General features: G+C 36.5%; 1 protein-coding gene across 10 annotated transcripts in view; it reads right to left on the bottom strand.

Moving 5' to 3' along the window:
- Nucleotides 1-21,721, bottom strand: part of LOC137237551 (uncharacterized) — a 1,245,508-nt gene that overhangs the window by 931,570 nt on the left and 292,217 nt on the right. Inside the window, exon 1 of one of the 10 annotated variants that reach the window (XM_067761309.1) lies at nucleotides 19,243-19,347. The exons of the other annotated variants lie outside the window; for them this stretch is intronic. The gene's annotated coding sequence lies outside the window, so the exon portion shown is untranslated. Of the gene's footprint in view, nucleotides 1-19,242; nucleotides 19,348-21,721 lie in introns of those variants that run through there. 10 annotated transcript variants of the gene reach the window in all.

Below are 21,721 nucleotides of genomic sequence, written 5' to 3'. Positions count from 1 at the left end.
ATCAATATATGACTATTACAGAATCATTTCGGAAACGTATGGGCATCCTTTCATAGAGAATAATCATGAAACTCTTTTGAAGTGATCACGAAATAGTTTCGAAATAATTCCGAAAAAATTTCGAAATGATCTTGGAAATATCCGAAAATCATCTTGAAAATGGTTTCAACTGATACGAAAACGTCTCTGAAGTTATAGCAAAACTTTATTGAAAAAATTCCAAACTACTAGGAAATAGTGGCGAAACGATCTTGTAGGGCTTTTGAATTGACTTCAACCATTGATTTTTATGGTAAAGAAAAGTAGTATTTTTACTTTATGAAAAACTCCAAAAACAAAAGAGAATAGAGATAAATATTAATAAGCTCATAAGTAACTATATTCAACTTTTAAAATTTAAATATCGAAAAAAACTACAGCCTCGAACACTAAAATAGCATTGGGAATTTCTACCAAATTTCGTTAATTAAATTCTGGTTGTAGTTATTGTAGCGAATATTACCATCACTATGCTGCTGCTTATAAATGCACAACAACAATAAAGCAAGCAGCCACACTTGCTTACATGTACATATTAAAGCAAGCAGCCACACTTATGTACAAGGCAACGAAGAATATTCGGCGCACATAATCAGCACCTCGAAGCGAAGAGATATTTCACATACACATATGCAGTCATCAGTGAAGAGCAGAAGTTGTTACTCACACATAAACACGCATATAGCTCAATAACCAAGTATGAGATACAACTGCTCCAGAATGCAACATCGTGAAAAGCCTAGACCTTAGGAGAAATATGCGAACAAGGCAACAGAGAGTATAAAAGCAGCGCAAGCTGAGGAATAACGAATCAATTTGATTTAATCACGTGATTAGTGAAGTACAGTTGAAAAGTACTACTCCCAAAATAGTCTAATAAAGACCATTATGGAATACTGAATATTGGAGTTATTTATTCGACAGTTCCGCGATTTGAACATTAGCAGAAAATGTATAATTATCAGGAATTTCCCAAAACTCGTTACATTATTATCGGCCTAAATGTTGTTGCTTATTTAAAACTTTTATAAATATTATACTAAAAAATTTAAATGCACATAAAAAGTCATACACTTACAAATTTGATTGGTGCTTATCGACTTATTTTAAACATCAATTAAAAAAATATAAGAAGCACAAAATATAAAAAATTAAGGAACAGTAATGGCAAACAAAATTTAATTCTTTTCGATTTATTTTCGATAATTAAAGAAAAAATCTTTTATAAATTGATTTACTGAAACTATGAAAACCAATCTCGAAAAAAATCGAAAATTCAAAAATTTTAAGATTTTATTTAGTCTCAAAATTTTTTTTTTTTATGTACGCAGCTTGGTGGTCCCATCAATTCCAGTCGCTCAATCAAATAACAAGTTATAGGTCTACAAAACCACCCATTGATTTTTAAAACAATTTTTTCCCGAAGCGTTTTTAGATTATTTTCCATGCGAAGGGTGGACGGAAGAAAATCTGAATTGCCCTTCGAAAAAAAAACATTGTCAAAAATCTATGCGAATTCTGATAAACTTACAACTTACAGTTTGAAAAAATAAAATTGATTGGGCTACAAAACTGTATTCTCAAATGAAAACTTTCAATAAAAAGTTCGAAACTTTCAAAAAAAAAATTCGAATTTATTCGAATTTATTAAAAAGTTCATAGACATTTTTTTCTGAATAATCAAAAGTAAAATTAAAAGTGCTTCTTTGACGTAATTTGACAAAATTTGCACTGTTTTTCGTGTACGCTGCTGCACGAACAGACACACATTTTTTAGTCGAGCCATTACAGACTGCTCTACGCTCCCTTATCTCGGTTAACACAAACAGAAGCAATCCTCATACAATTTATAGTGAGAAAATGTATGCCTATCTTTACACCTTACCCTATACACTTTTGTACATCTATCATTCAGCAACATTAAGTAGTTAACAGCGAATTAAATTTGGCTTTCTCTTAAATTTCGAAATCATCTTTTATCAGATAGTATATAAGTAAAATATCTACATATTCACACATGTGAAAATATGCATAAATATGTTAACACAAATGAGTGATACTCAATCAAAATCAAATCAAAACCAACATACTCAAAGAATTTTAATGCGACATTTGACAGCACCAACAACAGCAGTGCCATCACCACCGCAGTGTATCGTACCCAGTTCGTAGTAGGCGCCTAATGTATATAACAAATTCATCTTCCCATCTCATTGAGGATACTACACTGAAATAGCATGAAAATCAAATTTTGAAAATGGCAAAATCGCAGCGCATGAAAACGAATTCGTGGCAGGAAGCGGACAAGTTATGGGTGTATGCTACAAGTTATGGGTCTACGTATGTTAACATATACAGTAGCCACCAGAAAAAAAGTATTGTTGTTTTTTTTTTTCAAATTTTTCGGTATTTTAAAGAAATCGTTCCAATGATTTTTGTAACTGCAACTATGCAAATCAATCTAGAAAACGTTTTCGATGCGATTTTTTTTGAGAATTTTCTTAGTTTTGTGATTATGCACTTTTGTAGCGCAATCAATTGAAGCCTAACGGAGTACAATAACAGGCCTTTGGAAATTCGAATTTATTTTTGGAAACAAATTTTTTCTGAAGAGGTTTAGACTTTTTTCCCGTATAAACAATAAAGCAATGCGCCCTTCGCATAAGCGAAATGTAAAACGCTCTTTGGAAAAAAATTGTCACAAATCTATACGAATTTTGAGAGCTCTATAACTTGTACTTTTTTAGGCTAAAATTCATTGGGATACAAAACTGCATACCGAAAAAATTCAGAAAAGTCTTAATAAAAAGTTCGAAATTTTTGTAAAATTTTATCAATTTTTCGAATTTTTTGGAAAACGTTTTTCAGATTGGTTTGCATAATTTCATTTCGTAAAGCCATTGAGGTATTTTCCAAAAATCATAAAAAATAATAAAAATTAAAATTTAGTTAACGAAATATAATAAAACTTGACATTGTTATTTTCGTGTTCGCTACTGTATGTACTCACATTCAAATGTATGTATGTACATATAAACTTGCATATACCATATTTAAAAATACAATAATATGGAATACAGCCGGATGCACGCCACAAATCAAAATGGCATATTAATGTGTTTATGATTATTATTATTACGACTGCCACGCGACACTCGCCACAATTTGGTGGGAGTGAAGAGCAAATTTTGGAGGACTTTTTACTACCCTTCATATACATTAGATCATGTGTGTACTCTTATGACATTTTCTTTTTGAATACGCGCTACTCAACATACTTATGTGACTGCGGGCTTTTATGACCATTACCCTCTATCAAACCCCCCCCCCCCCCCCCCCACCTCTCACACTTTACTCCCCTCTAATGTTTATCTACGTATGTATGTTAGCTTTCATAACGATAATTTTAAAATTTTGTATTAAATTATATGCGCGTTTTGCATGCAAAGCGCAAATTTCACAGGTACGTGGGTGACCTGGGACTTACGACTATGGATTAAAGCAAATGTCTTGTTGTTGGTTTTTTCTTTCACATAACATAAAAACAAAATTAATATATACAAGGCGCGCCAACCTCCAAAGAGTTTAAAGTCCGAACTTCTCTTCGCCTCGTACTTCTTCTAATTTTTCCTACTAATTGACGGGACGGGACCCACATGTTTTACCCCTACTCTGAACGACATCTGCAAGGAGATGGGTTTTCACTGAGATAATTTTCATAGCAGAAATATACCAGCAGTGTTTTATAAATCACTGCGGAAGTGCAATCCCGCTTAGAAAAACTTTTTGATGTTGCGTTGCCCGTAACTTCAACCCAGGATTCAAGCGGATAGCCTTTTATATAAATCCATGAACAATCAACACTATACGATATAGCCCCAACTTAGTCTGGTGGTGTAGAGGCTTGTAAAATCGACATTAGTAAAGCATATTACCTCAACCCTCTCTGATAGGACAAACAATTTTGCGGACATATTCCCAAAGGTTTAGAAGAGTGTTGTCATAGAAACTATTAAGGGTGTCCAAAGCTACCTCGTGATGGCACTTAACGTCAATTCAAAGAACGTAATTACTACCATAATCTGTTTCCTTCCTAAATTTTCCTGTGTCGTCTTGGGAGACCTTTTTAATATTAATGTGAGCTGTGAACCCTTTATTCCTTGAAAAAATGTGCAAGACTGTGTTGCAAGTTTTTCATAGTTTTAGTGTCACGAGGACCTTAACATTTGCTACCATGTTTCAGCGAATAACATTCAATGTCCAAAATAATCTTTCTCATAAGTTTCCTAACAGTTCGTAAAAGACAGGCCAAGTGAGGCTTTGGGAAGATCGTGGGTTGTGTTGATTCAGGCGCTACGTAGCAAGCTAAAATTAATGCCATTAGTCGGCTGGGAGGGATATTAATGTTACTAAGTACGAGTCATAGCTGCCACCGTGGTGTGATGGTAGTGTGCTTCGCCTACCACACCGAATGCCCTGGGTGCACGCCCCGGGCAAAGCACCATCAAAATTTTAGAAAAATTAGGTTTTTCAATTAGAAGAAATTTTTTTTAAGCGGGGTCGCCCCTCGGCAGTGTTTGGCAAGCACTCCGAGTATATTTCTGCCATGAAAAGCTCTCAGTAAAAACTCATCTGCCCAGCAGATGCCGTTCGGAGTCGGCATAAAACAAGTGGGTCCCGTCCCGCCAATTTGTAGGAAAAATTAAATAGGAGCACGATGCAAATTGGAAGAGAAGCTCGGCCTAAAATCTCTTCGGAGGTTATCGCACCTTACAATTATTTTTTTTTTTAAGTACGAGTCATGTCTTATCTCTCACTCATCTTTAGCTAAGGCTTCAATATTTTATGTTTCAAACTTCTGTAGCATCTAACTAGCCATACTCTTGATTTTTCTGAAAGCTGTCTTGACGTTTACAGTTACAACACTACATTGGCTTGAAGCTTTTCTGCAGCACCATTAATATGACCAAGTCCCAAAATGAAAGATTCCACCCTCACAGCTATATCACGACCACTCGCTCTACCTGATTTGTGCGCATTAAATCCTTTGCTTCACATGCCTATTTTACGGCTTTCAGCTTTTTGAGTTTTAATTTGTGTTTTTCATAACTCTTTTTCGAATTTATTTTGGCTTTAATGTAACTACCCGCCCTTGGAATTCTTTCGCTAAAAGAACAACAACAATACAGGACAATGACATGAATTGAATATAAAACGCGAATGATCGCCGCGCTCCAGCGCACGTAGCCAAGGAAATCAATGAGAGTTGTTGTGCAAAAAAAAACGTAGGCGGTAGCGGCACACCGCACATTTTCCGGCTCAATGGTAAAGTCAGTGGCTACGGAAATATGAACCAATTTGCGCGAATTACAAATCATTGAATTGTTATCGGATGTAATCGAATGTTAAGTATGGCCTTAAGGAAATGAATTTTTATGCAACGGAATGAGTGAAATAAAAACAATAAAATTTATAATCGGATTTTCGTATAAAAAAAGATTGCGAAAGAATATAAAACCTTTTTTTTTTGGCATATTCTTTTGAAAAAAAAAAGCGTAAGCGATGAAACCGACGAGGTATGTATGATTTATGCTCTTAAAATACTTAGTGTATTTTTTATGATGGAAGAGGCGATATAGGATTTTTGGTGGAATTTTGCTGCAACCATTAAAATTTTTAAATATTTCGAAAATAATTGGAGCTATAGAACAGCTTTCTTCCACAGTTTGTTTAACAAAATATTTCTCATCCAAATACTCCAGCGACTAGCTAGATCAAATATAGTTCAGCGACTAATAAGGACAGATAACAGAGAATTGTTACGTAGTAGTGAAGAGTCCTTTGAAGCGATTCTCGACGTACATTTCTCATCGCACGGAGAAGCCAGCAACACCACTATAATGCCCCATCTAATAGGTGCGACCAATCACAAATTGTCATCAAAGTCCTCTAACGGGAGTTAAGGGAAACTTGCTGTTTAACAGTGGTGGACCATAAAGATAGGGATGTTTGAGGCGTTGGTTCCGCATTACAATTGAAGAGATGGCTGGTGTCATGTGGGGACACATTGCAAGCAGGATATACATTTTTAAAAGGGTCGTGGGCGAATAAAATAAGATATGTCTTTGCAAAAAAGGGCTTTATATAATTGGTATTTCATTTCCCAAGTGGATTTATAACAATAAATAGGAAAAACTTCAAATTTTAAAAAATGGGGGTGATACCGCCCCTTTTATGACTAAGCAGTTTTCTATGTTTCGGGAGCCATAACTCGAAGAAAAATTTGTTCAGAATAGAACCTTATGTATATGTGGCCCGACGATGAGGGGGTGGGGGGTTCCCCAGGCCGGGGTTTCTCAGGGGCCCGCGATTTAGAGGTACTAAGACATTTTTTTAATTCAGGAGAGTCTTTGGCAGTTCAATGTGCACATTTTAAGCCGAATTTCAAAAGCAACGAATATTGGTAATGAAAAACATCAAACAAAAATGTATGTTTACATGAATCCGAAATCGTAAAATTTTCGTGGTGACACTGATGAAATTTCATCTTCAAAAAGTCTTCCAACCATACCCCAAACTCTGTATCAAAGTCCAGAGAATTTAAACGACTTCGATATCGATACCGTGAATAATGAGTTTTTGCGATCTAAAGAAGGCAACGAAATAATTCATCGAGGACATCAAAGGGCTCTGTTATTTTTCCACGTGATTGTCATGACGAGGAATTTCCTACCTCGTTGTTAAACAGAATCTTGCCAAATGGAGAGAAAGTGGAGCGTGAGTGGTTAATGTGGAGTGCCAGTAGCAATGCTTTTTATTGCCTAGCATGTCGTCTATTAAGCACCAATACTTTAAATCGACCTAAAATTTGTTCTGCGGATATTCGAAATTCCAGGTATGGAAGAACCTATACGATAAATTTCCATCACACGAAAATATTCAAGATCACACTAAATGTTATATTCAATGGCGATCTTTACAAAATCTAATTCAAAAGGAGGCTACAATTGATACACCTACCAACGAACAGCTAATCACTGAAACTCAAAAGTCGAAAGAAATTTTATATAGAATTTTGGACACTATTTTATTTTTGGGTGAAAGAGGTCTAGGTTTCAAGGCGAAGGTATATATCTTGGTGAGCGAAACGATGAACATTTTTTGCCATTATGATGCGATACTTAGAGATCATTTGGAGAAAATTAGAATTTCACAAGAGCAGCACAAACTTTTACAAATTCACTGACAATTGATTTCGCCTTCCTCTTTGACATAAAGTAAGAAACCTAAAGGCCGAACGAGAAAGATTGAGAATGCCATTTCTAGGCGATGTCATTTGGAGGCGAATCGTTCGTCTAAGCTATTGTTGGCAATAGAGAATGAAGCCAAAAGTCTCGTGATTGGCAAGCAGTATGATGTAGATATTCACATGAAAACTGTTTGACAAAAGGAAGCAGACAAATTACATAATACGACTGGTTTCCATGCGAACAATGAAAGGGAAGAAGATTGAAATACATACCATTATTTGTCAAAACTAATCTTTATGCGTAAAAGCCCCGTCACATAAGCAGTTCTTCATATAGAAGCGTTTAACACAATCTTATGCGTTATGAGCAGACTGCACGCATTTTTATGAAGAACAGTAGATTGGGCGACACTGTCGCCATCTGACATAAAAAAGTAGCCAACTTGAAACTTTTGTTGCAAGCAAAGCATAAAAATAAAAATTCGACAGTTGCTGTGGCAAAGGGTGTTGGCACACTTTGCAAGTGAAATTTTTTTTCCCACTCGTTGATAACTTTTATAACATTTTTCGCAACAAAAAACTGCAATATAACAAATGAATACGATACAAAATATGTTAGCTAGTATTTTTGTTGTATAGGAAGAATGTTTATGACAGTGCTTCGCAAAATTTTGTATGTGAATCGGCAGTAAATAAATAAATAAATAATAAAGAAATAAACTTCAGTTGCCAAGTCCGAAGTTCCTTCATATTTACAAACGTAACATCTTGGTTGACTGTAGCTATGTTACTGGAATGCGTAAGCATGTCTTAAATGCATCTTTAAGTAAAATGTCATTGTACCGAGGCCTTAAATAATATATTTTTACAAACGAAAATAACCAGTGAGAAGAAGCAAATACGTGTACCTAATGACCCCCACTGATCAAGGCGCAACTTGTACATTTGATACTTGCACAACTTGTTGCATACATTGTAGGTCCTTTTAATTTTCTGCATTGTCAGCTTTCACATGATGTTGAATATATCACCGGAATGCTATCACGCACCGTACAGAATACAAAAGCTAACGATTGTTACGTGTTAATATATGACATTTTTATTATGATGACACATCAACAAGCTGCGACATTCCAGCCCATATGGGAATATACTCACAAATATTTTCTTACATACAGTACAGTCGGAAAGTATTAGAACCAATTGAAAAAATTAGTTTTTGTCAGTTTATCGTATCATTTATTAAAATATTATTCACATATTCGCAGTAGTTTTGTACATTCAACTTAGTTCTATGATCCGAAGACATTTTTGATAATTTTTACTGAAAGTTCCATAAAAATTTATAAAGAAACAGTGAGTATGTTACTTTACGCGATTTTCTTGAAAATGGCCGCGTTTTGCTCAATGCATAATCAATATTGCAGCACACAATTTCGGCATTCTTTAGATGAGCTTTTGAAGTTTTTGATGTGGAGTATTATTCCACGCTTCGTTCAAATGACCCCAGAGGTCAGGAACGCTTGTTGGCTTTTTGATCTCTCACACGTCAATCCAATATTTCCCACAATAGCTCGATGGCGCTTAGATGGGGGGATTTAGTGGCCACTCCATTGTATCAAGGTCAAGTGGGTCTCTTTTTTCGTTTCGTACAATGTTTTGATGTATGTTTCGGAGCGTAACCTTCGTCGTAAATGAATCCACGACAAATCAAATTAATGCCAGTTGTTATTGCATGGCGTTGTGGTATACTGTTATAATGCTCTTTATTCATAATTCCTTCAATTTTTTTTTTAGTTAGCCAACGCCAGCGAAGCTGAAACAGCCCCAAACAATCATTGAGCCACCGCCATATTTTACAGTTGGCACAATGCAATCTGATTTGAATCTTTCATTAACGTTTCTGCAAACATATTGAGGCCTATGGCTACCGAAAAGATCGAATTTTAATTCTTCTGACCATAAAACTCGTTTCCACTGATCAATCTTGCAGTCAATATGTTCTTAAGCGAACTTCAGTCTTTTCTGTTCATTTACTGGCCGAAGTGACTTTCCACCGGCTCGCAATTCGACGGATATTTCCATTCGCTTGACCATTTGCAATCTGGAAAAATACAATTCTGAGGCTATTTCAAAACCAACATCTTTTTTTATCTTGTCCTAATACTTTCTGGCTGTACTGTACTTTCATATATGTATATGAAATTCCTGTATGAAACTTGCTGCTGCAGTATCCCACTCAGTTCAGTTGAGTGTCAACGTATGGTAACAATGCAAATACTCCTTTTATTCTTTGTTGCTTCATTGCACTTCAGCTCTCAGGCTCCAGCAGCGTAATGCGCAATGTGACGCCCCATTGCTGCTCTTTCATCAGTGTCTTGCATTTTTATTCAACTAACTCGAAAGGATTCTTCATATTCTCCTTTTCTTCTAATACTACAAGCGTCTTTTATTCATTATTTTCTCTTATTTCAGGCAGTGTAGATTCTTTGTTGTTGTGTTACATCACTGTGTTGGTGTACCATTACTTCACTCATATTTCCGTTTATCATAAATGTGCCATATTTTTCACTATGACAACATAAAATAAAATAATGATTGTCATTTAATACTTTTAACCTGGCCTTCCTGAACTCTGTGCATACTGCATTAGACGGTTTACAAAAAAAAAAAAAAACAAACATAGATATGTGCTTGGCATTTTCTTCCAAAGCTTTCTGTGGCAATGACCCTTCAGGTTGCAGAGGCCCATTTGGATTCAGGGGAAGGTTTCATCCTGATAACGGATCGAAAATCGATGAAAATAAGACTATCCTACTGTTTAAAAAAAAATAATGATATATGTATTATGGATTTTGTGAGTACGCATTGTCCGTAGTTCACATATTTCACTAATCCAATGCACCATTTTAGAGCTAAAGTGATTTAAAAAACGGCATTCGATCACGGATCGTATGTAACGGTTCGACCCCTGGCCTTATATTGCTATTCTATCACAGGCCCAAGAGTACTAATTTGCGCAGATGTGGGACTAGACGCCTGTAAGTCTATTTGAGTAACCTCTTATCTTCTCGCAGGCCAGCATTGGTAATGTAGGTATCTACTACAGTAGAGGATCCCATAATCACCTGTCTAAGGCTTTTGAATATACAGCATGACGATGATCTCCCTGCTTTTGAGCTCGATCCATGATAGCTGGTACATGCACGACCTCCTCCTTATTACGACTCTGTGTGCATTAAATGGCGTTACCCCTCTCGAATTTGAGGAAATTGCCAAACATCTCCATCGTGAGCTCAGGACTTATCCGACCACCAGCCCGTACAATCCAGCGATCTACAAATTTTATTACATTTGAATGGCGAACCTTTATATGTTGATTTCAAAAAAGTGAATTGGAAAGATTTCAAGACCTTCACAAATCAATTCTTCGCTTCACAACCCGAATATAATGACACAGGAACACAACCAAGACGTGTTGGCGATTACCGTCACCCCCATAGTTGCTAAAATAGCCATCAAAAAGGTCAAGGGCTCCAAGTCAATAGTTCCAGTCGGTATAGCGATTGGCGAGGGAGTAAGATACCTGATGCACATTTAAAACATGTCATTAAAGACCCTAGTCATTCCAGAAATATGGAAGATGACGAGAATGAGTCCGCTACTAAATACTGGAAACCAGCTAACGAAGGTGCGTCCTATCTTGCGATATCACTCCTTCGCCACTAGCCAAGACGTTGCAGGTCGTTCTACTGTTGTTTTATTAACGATAGAGATACTCCCCATAACTACGCAGATAATTTGCCGAGTCTACCGGCCAAAATTCCATCATAGGACCGTGCTCATGGCCTGTCAAAAGCTTGCGACACGATCAACCACGGCAAACTACTTCAACCTACCTTCATCATCAGAAGGAGTTACCATTATTTCCCATTCCGAGGACTGCACAGTAATGGCAACAGGATCTGAGCGTTAAATAGACGAATATATTTCCAAAATAAATAACTATCTCACCAGCCTTTCTAATTTTTTCATATTGCGCGATCTGAACCTGTCACCGACCAAGTCCAAGGCCACTAGATTTACGACGTGGAAGGAACAGATGACGCAAGTAAAGGAACATCAAGACGATGGCATTAGTCTACCCACTATCAGTCACCAAAAGATCTAAAGTCTAACTTTCGACAACACTCTTACCCTCAAGGTGAGTGCCTTCGAAATTGTATCCAAGCTATAAGGCTGCAACAAAATTCTCAAGTCGCTTGTTGTCAGCACCTGGGGCTAGGATAAAGAAATGCTGCTAACAACTTATAAAGCAATAAGCCGCCCGCTCATGTGCAAAGCGTCGTCAGTTTGGTTGCCTGGCTTAAAAAACATACTCTGGAAATGGCTGCCAGTCTGCCAAGATACTGCATACACAAATACAATGGGACGTCATCTTTTGATCCTGACGACCACCATGTAAGTGAAGCAAAAGATTTGAATTAAAAGAATTGTCACATGGGGGGATATCCCAGCAAACAAACTTTTCGCAGGCACTACGATGAGATCCAGCATCTACCAACTAAGTCCTTTGATACAGGTAAGCATAATGAGGTCCTGAGCTTAATCCACACTGAGTCGGTAGACACCTTCTATAGGTGGCGTTCGGTCAACACCCTTATCAATATAGAGTATCCGACAATTGCAGAAAATGAAAGTAGACTGCACAGGGAGACACGAGTCACTCTTTCCCAACTTCGTTCTGCATTTTTCAACAGGTTAAAAATTTACTCGTACAGAATTAAACCCAGCATAAGTAATGCAAGCCCAGTACACGATGTATCCCCACATGACACCAACCATCTTTTCAGCAGCATCCCTGTAGTCCAACCTTGTATAAGCTGCTATTTTTCTTGGACTCCCGTTAGAGGGCTTTGATAACAACTTCTGAGTAAGCGCACCTATTGTATGGAGCGAAGCACTGTTAGCAAAAAACGCGCATGTATCGAAGAATCGGTGAGGCTCTGTGTAAGAAATCGAGATATCGCCTGGATAAGTCGATTGGGTGTTGTTAACCATCGTGAATGTTGCTTAGGTTGCCGAATCTTCACAAAACTGTAAGAAAATTGTATCACGATAAAACAGGTTATCAATGTCATATATTTCGAACTGAAAACATTCATTAATTTTGTAACGGTCTATTTATATACGAAGCTCGCCTAAGTGCACTCGTTACTCTTTAAATCCTCGAATACGGCGCCTACAGAAAGCGAATATACATATGAAACGTGCAGGTTTATATACAGGGTGCATGATGTATTTCATAAAAATTATAATGAAATTCGGTAAAAGGCTTTCTCCTTTTGACCTATTTTCCCGAACCTGCGAACTTTTTGTTGCTTAAGGCGTTAAAATGTAGATCATTTTTATATATCTCGCCTTGAACGCCTCCTATCGGAATTTCTCCCATTATTTAATGCATTGCCTTTGAGTTCTCAACTACCTAGCAGGCATACAGTTTTTAGCTCAACGGGGAGTCTCTCAAAAGTGAATTGCGAGATTCCTTCCAATCCGTTCAATTTTCTCAAATATCAATTTGTGCGACACCTAACACTTTTTGTCAAAGGTGTTAATCTGTAATTAGTTTCTGTACAACATTTATAAATTCAAGTCTCTAACTCATCGATGGTCATCAGTTTATTGCATTGTGTCGGTGCCCCGAATTAGGTTTCAAGTTTCTATTTCATTAAAAAGTTACTTAAAACCGAACTTTCATTTCCTTTTCCCCTTTTCGCTGCATTGCCTCGTAGTCCTGAACTAAGCTTAAAGCTTCAAGTTTCTAGCTCAATGAGAAAGTATTTCAAAGCGATCGCAATATTCACGGTATGAATTTTCAAAAGATCTATAAGTATCTCGATCTGTTTTTTTCTCTCATGTTGCCTTGTCATCCAGTTCTTAAGTATGTTCCAAGTTTGGTAGTTATTAAAAAATCGACAACAAAATTACTCACTTTTATACTGAAAGCGACGTAATATAAAGGCCAAATTCTAAATCGACCATCTGTAAATTATACATAGATAAATAAATAAATATAAATATTAGAGCGGGTCGATTACGTATAAACAAATAAAAAAATTTGCAATAAAATAATTTGAAATGTTTGTATGGTGAACCCCCAGGGGGGTTCCAGGGGGTGTGCCACTGGCATCGGTGGGTCGGGCCTCCAAAGTTAGTGGGGGTCGGTCATACATTTGGCTCGATTGGATTTTTCAAAATTTGCCCCTACCCAAAAGTTCGCCCCAAATTGGGGGACACCAGAATTCGTTTTAGAGGTATGGTTCCTTCGGCAAAGTTTCTTATTTTGATCCCTAGAATATGATTTTCACAGAGCAATGGGCGATTTTTTTGCCTCCCCACAAATCGACCCGGCCTAATAAATATATTCCGATCGAATTTTAGATTTCAAAACTGACTCAGTTCAGCTCTCAAGGAAGAACAAAGAACCTTCATTAGGAATATTTGAGAAGCCGAGGTTGAACTAAAAATTGCTCTTCTGGCTGGCTGCCAAGGACAATTAAAGCCGAAGGGACAAACTTCAAAACCTAACCAAGGGTACACCCTACCTCTCAGTCTAAAAAGGTGACATACAAATAATCTGTGTAATCCACAGGCATCGCTGCACTTCAGGAACATAACTTCCAAACCCAGAATAATTTAACAATGGGTGCCACAGGGTAGTGTTCTATCCCCACTTTTATTTAAATTTTGCATATCGAAGCTCCATTCTGCACCCGAAGGAGTTACCATTGTGTCCTACGCCGATGCACGCTAAAGGCAACAGGTCCCGGCCCATCCATCAATGGGCTATGATATAAAATCAACAACTATCTCCCTAATACTTAAATACTACTAAATATGGACGCTCGATCAGAATCCACATTTTGGCGAGCATGCAACCACAATTGTACCTGAAGTCTAGAGTTGTAACAAAATCCTATAGTCTCTTGCCGGCAGGACTTTGGGCAAAGATAAAGAAACGTTATAAAGCACTTATAAAGCAATTGGCCGGCCGTTTGAGAGCTACGCGTCCCCAATATGGTAGCCGAGCCTAAAGAAACATTCTGGAGGAAACTGAAGGCATGTCAAAACACCGGACTCAGAACTGCCACAGCATGTATTCTTGTTTCCATAACATCATCTACGTAGTAAGGCGCTAATACTCTGCATAAGGGAGAGAATTAAAATGTTGAACAAATAGTTTGTTATGAATACCCAGTCACCTTGGCATATAAACGGATATCTGATTGAAGAGGTCCCGCCTACCAGGAACTTAAGAAGTCAACTCCGTAAGCACTACAAAGAAATCCGTCACTTAAGGCCTCAGCTGTATGAAAAATAGGAGCATGACAAGGCCTTCAGAAACGTCCATTAAAAGGCGTCGGGCTACAATGTCAGGGATTGACCGTTGAACTCCATTCATAAAGAGAAATACCCCAAAATTAGCAGTTGTGGTACACACTGGGGAGATTGCGTTGACGCGCGTTACTCTGGCTCAATTTTGATCTGGCTACTGCAACAGGTTAAAGCCTTACCTATTCCGAATCAACCCTGACACGTCCAATGTATGTCCCGCTTGTAAAAGTGTCTACAGATGACACCAACCATCTTTTCAATTGCAATGTAGAAGCAAGGCCACTAAAAATAATCTCTCTGTTTCCACCTTGTTGAAACTTTACGTTTCTTCGGACTCCTGTCAGGGGATATTGATGAAAATTAGTGAGTGGTTTTGGATAGGGTGAAGCACTGCTACAACAACAGCATAGACCAAGAAACTCGCTGTTTTGAATCTAAAAACTGATATATAAAACGTCAGTAGCAAAAGTTTCTAGATTAGCGTACTGGTACTCTGTTCTCAAACATAATCCGATATGGCTGCCAGTTAATAATGTGAGTCATTGCATCATGCCAAGCACATTCATTTGATTCAAAAAATTTCTTGTTTACCCTGTATACATTTGTACGCGCTGTTGCAAAAAAGCATATCTTTTCACAGTCATCATTACTAATGATGCTCATCTTTTAGTCAACACTGTACATCAGATTATACAAAGATATGTATTTTACATAAACTCTTGCCAATCTTTAAAATTTTCCAACATAAATTGTTCAAGAAATAGATATGTACACATCATATATATATACGAGCATGTCATATGCAGACACTAGGTAAATGGGTAATTGTTCGTAGATAGATATTAATCTCTCTGTTCGTATGTTCAGGAATTTTTTCAATCATGTTAGCTCTTATTTTGCTTAGAAAGAGAAAACCTTCTTCTAGCATCATTAACTTTTTTCTTTGAAGTTTTAATTTTTTATTTTTATGATTAAGAATTGGTAAAAATGCGAATTGTTTCACATTTGCTAATGCGAATACGAATGTACAGGAATTTGTAATTCCTTTGCGTTAAGTCGCTTTCATGCTTGTTCGCAAATTTTGAAATCTCTTCTATACATTTTTGAGTATCTTTCCGTCGAGCTAGAGCTTTCAAATTCGGAACACACTTTACAATCCGATGATAATACAATCGGAATGGGTTCGTAAATGGCGGAAGATAAATGGAATAAGAAATGGACAAAATAAGAAGAAACAAGTAAGGACGGTACAGCCTTCGGCTGTGTCTAAGATCTCACACCTTCCATGAATGTAGCTGAGCAATAATGTGTTGACATTTCAAAAATTCATAAAATGTGGTATGGAATATATATTATTTACAAGGCCTATAATCTTAACGATTTCAGACAAAATTATTTCCATAGTTATTAAAATGAGAAAGAAATTAGGTTGAACCCCTTATATGAACAATCGGATGTATGGGTTATATATTATATATATGACTGATCTTAACGATTTTTTAGGGAAAATTATTTGCCTTACATGTAAACACCCTGTAAAATTTCAAGCTTCTAGCTATTAAAGTGGGGTAGAAATTACGTTAAACCCCGTATCTGAACAATCGATTGTATGGGATGTATATTTTATATATCACCGATCTTAAAGATTTTTTCGGGCAATATATATGCCACATTCATAAGTATTCTGCAAATTTTGAAGCTTCTAGCGGTTAAGACGGGAGAGAAATTGCATTAAACCTCTTATCTAACCAATCGATTGCACGGGATATATATTATATATACGACCGATCTTGACAATTTTTAGAGACAAAAATGTATGCCTTATATGTAATCATCCTGCGAAATTTCAATCCTCCAGCTTCGAAAACTAAGAATAAATGACAAAAAATATTTTTTTATAAAAATCAGCTGTATGGAGGATATATGCTATAGTGGTCCGATCCAGCCGATTCCGACAAATGTCTAATCGGACACCCAAATACATCCTCTCACCGCATTTTATCAAGAAATCGCAAAAATTTAGGGACTAGTTTACATATAAACATACAGACTTACAGACATGGCTAAATAAACTCAGCCCGTCATCCTAATCATTTCGGTATACTTGTAAGTGGACCCATCTCTTCTCCATTAAGGACTTACAAATTTGAGATTCGTGACAAACTTTATATAACATTGCATTTTCATGAAAGGTATAATATTTGAAGATAAAGTAGCAGAGTGGGAGAGAGAGTGAAGTAAGAAGCGGGGCTTACTTTTGAAATGTATCTAAACCAATTTTCTGGCAGAACAAAATCTACCGGGTACTGTAGTTTCTTTGTCTAATACGAAGTTATGGGGCAGTTTTTATTACCGATTTTTCATCCTATCAAAGTATGATCTGTTTATTACACGACTCTACAAAAAAAATTGTTTGTTCTTTGTCCTAAGGTTTATTTCATGATTTTCTGTTTTATTATAAACAAAATGAAAAAAAAAATATCTTTTTTCTGACACGACCAGTACCAGAGACACCGAAAAAATTATCGCAGAGAAGTGGATCGTCTCTTAGTTCTTATAAAAGCAATGCCGATAAGGAGTTTTTACCGACACCAGAACAACCAAAACACAATTTCATCGCTACTGAATCGCTACTTAATGATTTGATTAGAGATTTCAATTTACCAAAAAATAAAGCCGAGCTTTTAGGCTCTTCTTCGAACAACGTTATCAAGGCCAATATAATGAAAACATGATGGGAGACTATGAACAAAGAAATAACTATGAACATAAAAGAAAAAGTAAAAGTGTACATTTTTAAATCATTTAAGTTATTTCGATATTTAAACTTAATAAAAACATTTATTTGAGTTGTTTCATTTTCAAGTAAAAATTAAAACTACAGATTTTGAAAAATTTCGTTCAAGCGGTTTCCTAAATAGGAAAGCAAACTTTTTCATGCCACATATATTTTTTTTTCGTCAAATTACGACCTAAAGAATTGAAATTTAACGCTTTGAAGTCAAAGTCAAATTTTGTATTGACCCGTGTTATCGTCGAAGTATCTCCTTATTATTGAAAATTTATCGATTTGGCATCGAACAAATATCGATTTGTTATCAAAAAGTTATCGATTTTTTATATATGGATGCTAACGATGTTCTTTATTGTGAAAATTGCAATGGCCATCGTGGTGTGATGGTAGCGTGCTCCGCCTACCACACCGTATGCCCTGGGTTCGCACCCCGGGAAAAGCAACATCAACATTTTAGAAATAAGGTTTTTAAATTAGAAGAAAATTTTTCTAAGCGGGGTCGCCCCTCGGCAGTGTTTGGCAAGCGCTCCGGGTGTATTTCTGCCATGAAAAGCTCTCAGTGAAAACTCATCTGCCTTGCAGATGCCGTTCGGAGTCAGCATAAAACATGTGGGTCCCGTCCGGCCAATTTGTAGGGAAAATCAAGAGGAGCACGACGCAAATTGGAAAAGAATTTTGGCCTTAGATCTCTTCGGAGGTTATCGCGCCTTACATTTATTTATTTATTTTTTTTTTATTTCAAATTCGTTCAAAGAATCTGTGTGTGAGGGCACTATTCCATTGTGTTTCAATCTAAATAAAGAATTTAAAATATGTAATTTAATTTTTTTAAATAAATCAATAAAATTAAAAAGTCACGGCACTATCATCGGCTATTGCAATTTTCTCTCAATGCATTGCATTTGCAGCTCGTTCTGATTCGTTTCTAACTTTTCGGAAATCTAATTCTATATTAACGATTATTCAGAATCAAATTTTCAGGTGCTTTTACAGCATTATTTTTTTGACAAGTCAGTAACTACTATAATTATACTTATTATAATTGTTTTAACGCAAATTTGTTTCTATTATGATTATTTTTATTTTTATTTTTTTTTTTATGTACTTTTCTCTAATTTTATGAAAAGTGATCTTATAACCAAAGAAAAAACAAGCCAACCTAATATAAACGCACGCAAGTCATTTTCTGTCAAAAATGTCTCATGCACATACAACTTGTATGAGAGCAACTCAAATTGAATTTGCTGCGTGAAAACCTAACTCGATTTCCAATCTCTGTTCTGCGTGACATTTAGATTTGACGTTTGCACACATGCTTTACATTGTCGCAACGCATGCTTATTTGGGTTTGGGCAAAAAACGCCGGTTGTTTGCGTGCGCTAAAAAAACGTAGTGCGGTTTTATTAGTTTGGCTTGTAAGCGACCATATATGTATACAACATGGCGTAACGATACAAGGTGGCAGCATGGGACAGCTGATTATAAACTTTTTTTATTTGATTTCATACATCAACTTTCGTCGCAGTACCATTTTGACATTTGTCCATCGAATTTACAAAAACAATGTACATGGAACTTTTATCTACGTTTGTAGGTATGTCACCATGCTGCCACCTTGTATCGTTCCGTCATGGTATACGATAAGCGATAGCACAAGGGCTACTTCGTGAAAATCAACGACAGCTCTTTTAGTTTGATCATAGTGTAACTATAGAAGTGTGTCAACTAAGCGATAAACTTCAAAACTACAAACAGCCTCGCTCACCTGATGCAAATCTCAGGTCTAGAGTTGCATTTTTGGTACGTAAGAGTACTTCAAGCTGAGTTGCATTTGATAGTTCCATAAAACTTTGTAGTATTTACAGATGAAATAGTTGCATATATTTCCGCGGAAATAAGAATACTAGAAGATTTGTAGCCTGCAACAATGCGAAAACATACGGAAAGCAAAATTTATTTAAATTAGAGTCACAATATAAAGCACCACACGTGTAACATGGAAACATTTCATTTCTAAGGCTGTTTACACAAATGCATAAGGGCAAAATTATATAAACGCTTTGGTCGCTTTAAAGCAAAGATAACGTACGGCGTTTCATTGTTTTTAGTATGGCGTTGTCAAAACGTAGGCACGCAACCAAAGCATTTATGTAAATTTTTCGATACTTCGCCCGACAGATGAATTAATGAATGCAACACAACCAAAGCATCTGTGTAAATCCGCTTTAATTTTTGTAGCTGCGAAAGTCTCCTGCAAATAAAATGGTGCTGAAAGTGCAAACAAATCAAACTCCTAGATGAAACTATTATATTTTCAATGTATTTTCTCTTATATTTTTTTCGAGGGAGCCAATAAGGTTTCAATACTAGTGTAAGTGTGTGAATTATATTTAAAAAAACTAACGAAATACAAGAATAGTTCATTAAATCAGGCCGTATTTTCTTTATTTTTTCTGACAAATGAAAATTTTGTTTTTAGTTTCAAAGTTTTGTGCATAAAACACAATTAAATTCAAAGTGTAAATTGTGTGTGCAAATGAGTTTTCAATAAGTGTACATTTTTCAGTTTTTCATAGTTAAGGAATTGATTTCCAGATTCTTGTGTTACACAAATATAGTGAACTTGGGTACAGAAATTCAAAGTAAAAAGTTTTTCACAATAATTTGGAAAACTCTACGTTTTCTCTGCTTTTTACACTTAAAGGAGTAACCCTCCGTAACAAATTAAACTTTTAATGAAAATCAATAACTCTGAATTGAACACTTTTCGCCATGATATAAAATTAGAATGCTGTGGAACAGGAGCAACACTTTGTCTCAATCTTTTACGTCTCTGCACAGAACCCTAATTGACCGTTTTCAACCGAAACAACAATGGCAACCCAGATTTTCCCGTTATGCCGTTAAGCGAGTGCCTGTCAGAAAGAAGTCAACACACTTGGACTTGTACACTATGAGTTTGATTTTGATGGGCGTACTGTGAGGAAGTGTCGCACGCGCGCTTAAAACGGAGTACCAAAGTGTGCGTATAACACATGTTCACCGTTCAAGCATTGAAATCAAACTAAATAAATAATTGATTTTTCTTTCGTGCTCGCTACGCGTTCGTATTTAATAACACATTCTCAATTTGGTAACCGTGTAAATGTAGTGGTGCCCGCCGCTGTTTATGATAGAGATCCAATTTTATGTATTTGGCCTGTTGCTAATACCGAACCTTTACGAACCTTTTCGAGCCTTTTCGGATCTTTTTTGACAAACATCCGTTACGGTTTTTTTGATTTAGTCGCCAAGCCCGCGATAAAATCTATGCAATAGCTTAAAAACATCCTAGATTTTGAGAATATTCCTTGTCTACATTACGAGAAGTCCATAGTTCAATTAAAAAACCCAATTCTTCCTTAATTTGATGCCCTCAATCGATTTATTCATTCTAACCACTTTTATTTCATTAATATCGCCCAAAGCCCAAAAGCGAAATGTGAGTAAAGAAAAAGAAATAACTACCAGATCTGTGGCAGATAAGCCATTACGAAATGCAAACCACAAATTGCTTCAAGTGATTATTGAAAGCTATTTGTACATACATATATAGGATATCGGTGAAAAGCTTACCATATACAGATTTCGCCTTGTCACACGCACACACACACACACACAACATCAACTCGATCTCCATCAAATACGCCTTAAGCTGGAGTCATTGGTGCCGTATGTCGTATCGCTGTATCCGTATCCCTAAAGTAATCAACTGTTTATCGTTACGACGGTAAACCAAAAACCAATTGGTTGGCTACGATACGGTTACGACTTTAGCGGCACCAATAATCGATTGCATTGATTCTCATAAGGTTGGTCGAATCAGCTGTTAAAAGGTTACCGATATGATTACCGATAAAGCACCAATGTCTCCAGCTTTAGACATTAAATTGTGGAGAGGAAAAATGAAAGCACAAAAAAAGAGTCTAGAAATGATAGGTAAATATAAAAAAGTCAATAGCGGCAATTGTTTTCTTTTTTCGTCACACCAAAGCCGCAACGCCCGCCGCCCAACGAACCGCCTTCTCCTTAGACAGGCGGCCAACAAACTAAACATCGAATTAAACGAGTCGGTCTTACGTACATTAAATGTGTTTGCATCTCGACATCTGCTCGATTGGTTTGGAGTTTTATGGTCAGCTTCGTATTGCGCTTTATCCAAAGTTTGTGTTTCCGCATTCTCCGCTATTTTCCAATACTCCAAT

Source organism: Eurosta solidaginis, chromosome 1 (assembly GCF_040869045.1).
Source record: "Eurosta solidaginis isolate ZX-2024a chromosome 1, ASM4086904v1, whole genome shotgun sequence".
Lineage (NCBI taxonomy): Eukaryota > Metazoa > Arthropoda > Insecta > Diptera > Tephritidae > Eurosta > Eurosta solidaginis.
This window is presented reverse-complemented; position numbering and strand designations above follow the sequence as displayed.